General features: G+C 44.3%; 1 protein-coding gene across 1 annotated transcript in view; it reads left to right on the top strand.

Annotated features, from left to right (window-relative positions):
- The first annotated feature begins 2,266 nt into the window (after window positions 1-2,266).
- Window positions 2,267-3,088, top strand: part of Prg2 (proteoglycan 2, pro eosinophil major basic protein) — a 3,388-nt gene continuing 2,566 nt past the window's right edge. Inside the window, exon 1 of the mRNA XM_008836141.1 lies at window positions 2,267-2,293. The gene's annotated coding sequence lies outside the window, so the exon portion shown is untranslated. The remainder of the gene's footprint in view (window positions 2,294-3,088) is intronic.

Raw genomic sequence — 3,088 nt, 5'->3', positions numbered from 1 at the left:
ATGCTCTGGTCAAAGGGTTTGGAAAAATACCCGCTTTGAGTATCAGTCAGTCTGAGTTGTGCCATTGGCACTTGACAATGTAGACATTGGGTTTCTTCCCTACATTCTTTCTTGTGTGTTCGTGTGTGTATGTTTGTATGTGTGTGTGTGTGCGTGCGTGCGTGCGTGCGTATGTGTGTGTGTGTGTGTGTGTGTGTGTGTGTGTGTAGGTCAGAGGACAACCATCTAGCTCACTGTATTTATTTTTGAAAAGGATTATGGCTGTGAAGATAGCCCTGTGGGTAGAGTGCTTGCTGCACAAGCATGAGAATCTGAGTTTGGATGGCCAGCACCCATGTAAAAAAGTCAGCTTATTTCTGTAACCCTAGTGCTGCAAGGTAGAGGGGAGTGTGGAGACAGGAAGATCCCCAGAGCTCACTGGACAGCCAGTCTAATCTACCAATGAACACCAGATTGAGTGAGAGACCCTGACTCAAAAAATAAGATAGAGCCAGGTGTGGTGTCACAGGTCTCTAATCCCAGCATTCAAGAGGCAGAGGCAGGCAGATCTCTGTGAGATCAAGACCAGCCTTGTCTATCTAGTGAGTTCTAAGTCAGATGGGATTATAGGGAGACCCTGTCTCAAAATAACCAAACAACAAAAAAAAGTGGAGAGTGGTAAAGGAAGACACCCAACATTGACCTCTGGCTTTCACATGCACACATACACATGTGCACACACGTGAACCACACACACAGATTAAGTGAGATAATATTTGCCACCCACAGTATTGAAATATATGTAGTAAACATGATCATGAAGGTAGCTGGTTGGCTAGCCAAGTGCTCCAGTTCTGAGGATAAGTGGTCAGGTGCATGTGAGCACTCCCTTCACACGGGGAAGCTCAGCTGAATGATTCCAAGACCCATCTTCCATTCTTATTACCTGGACACCTTAAATGCAGACATCTGCGTTCTAGACCTATTAGTCTAGAATTTCCCAGAGAAGGGATTATGTATTTTTAAAAATCTTTAATAAAGCCTTTCCCCAAATTGTAGGTTTTTCACACAATGATTGTAACCATTGGAGAAATGCAGAATTATAAAAAGAATGAAAACCGCTATCTCCCTCCTCACTTTCTTCCCTCTCCTTCTCACATGCCCTAGGAACATCACACATATATTTTCTATCTCTGTGGAAGCCTCCAAGGTCAACAGGCTGCTGTGACTCTTCTCTCATCTTCTATATGTCTGCATATCTCAGTACTCAACAGGAGGAGACCACACGTTTGAGGCCAGCCTGGGCTATACAGTGAGTATCAGGCCAGCCAAGACTGCCTGGCCAGACTCTATCTCAAAAACAAAACAAAACAGCAAACATACACACAAAACCAAGGCAATGAACAAACAGAAGAAAAACAAAAACTCTTACCCACTTTCCTGCCTGTCTACTTTATTCATATCCTAACATGACACACCAGCTCCTCAGGATGCAGGTATAGGTGCAACTCCTCTTTTAAGCTACTCATGGGGCTGGAGAGATGGTTTAGTGCTTAAGAGCACTGGCCACTCTTGCAGAGGGCCTGCGTTCAATTCTTAGCACACACACAGTGGCTAACAACCATCTGTAACTTCAGTTCCAGGGGATTCGACGTCCTCTGTGGGCATTGCATGACATGGGTGCACTTACATTCATGCAGGCAGTACACTCATGCATGAAAAATAAAAATTAAAAAAGCTACTTGCCATTCTGCAGAATAGATACAACATATTTTAAACACTATCCCATAGGTAGATATCCAGATTATTTTCAATAAAACAAACAGCTAAGCAATACATAGCTTTGTAAAAATTTTCTTACTTATAGATGCTTTTTTTGTCTAGAAGGATAGTCTACAAAGAGTGAAATTGATAAAATATGCATTTTTAACTCTAACAGTGAAAGATCTGTTTCCCAAATGTATTTGACAAGTCGCAGCCCCCATAGTAAAACCAGAACGCCATGAATCTGGGGGAAGCTCCTGAGGAAGGTAACAAGTTCTCCCCAGAGAACTCTCAGCTCAAACAAGGGGCTCAATTGCCCCCCCCCTTTCTGCTTGAGGGGGACATAGGGAGACGTAGGTGACAGCTAAGGAGTGGGCTCCCCAGAGAAGTGAAGAAATGGCTGTTATCAGCCCTCCTTCTCCCTAGGGCTGAGGCAACCCCCTCCTTCATTAGAGGACTTCCTCCAAGATCTCTGTACAAATATCACTTCTAGGTGGGGAGAGAGAGGATCCAGCTTTGGACACTCGTGAAGATCTTGGAAGGCTTCTAGGTGAGTGTTTTCTCTTTTGGGTACAGCTGACTCTGGGGCTGTCCAGCTTCCTGGGAGGCACTGGACCCAGGCTAAGTGTTCTAGAAGGCCATCAGGGCTGCATGTGACTTTGAGGTTCTGCTGGTGCAATGACCATCTCTCCTGAGCTAAAGGCAAGCTCTCTTTGTCTTGGGAGGGCACAGGGTAAGGAAAGAAGAGGCATATATAATATCTGAGGTTTGAGAAGAGTTCACATTTTCTAAGTGCTGTGTGTTCCTAGGAAGGTCAACAATTGTTGCTTCTCCATTCTCTCATATTGCAGACTCTGATGAACTCATTAAGAATAAATAAATTAACTAATATTTTATTTTATTTCTAGGCTAGCAAGAAAGCCAGCCAGAACTGTCTCTGACTTCATTCTATTCAGAAAAAGTTTTCCAGAGCTGGGGATGTAGCTCAATTGATAGAATGCTTGCCTAGCATATACTAAGCCCTGGGTTCAATGCCCATCACACCATAAATCAGGTAGTGGTAGTTCATGCCTATAATTTCAGCACTTGGAGGTAGAGAGAATGATCAGGAATTCAAGGTCATCCTCAGCTGCATATTGAGCTCAAGGCTAGCCTAACCTGGTCACAAATGAAACAAAACAAACCAAGAGTTCCCTGGAGCAGCAGGGGCTGAACTTAGCCTTTTCCGGCCACCCTGACTTCTTTTCCTCTACCTCCTTTCTAAAGGTCCCAAATGATCTGGCTGTGGGGTGTGTGCGTGTGTATGTGTGTGTGTGTGTGTGTGTGGGTGTGTGTGTGTGTGTGT

This window comes from Nannospalax galili, unplaced genomic scaffold, assembly GCF_000622305.1.
Source record: "Nannospalax galili isolate Female #2095 unplaced genomic scaffold, S.galili_v1.0 scaffold337, whole genome shotgun sequence".
In the NCBI taxonomy this organism is placed as follows: domain Eukaryota; kingdom Metazoa; phylum Chordata; class Mammalia; order Rodentia; family Spalacidae; genus Nannospalax; species Nannospalax galili.
This window is presented reverse-complemented; position numbering and strand designations above follow the sequence as displayed.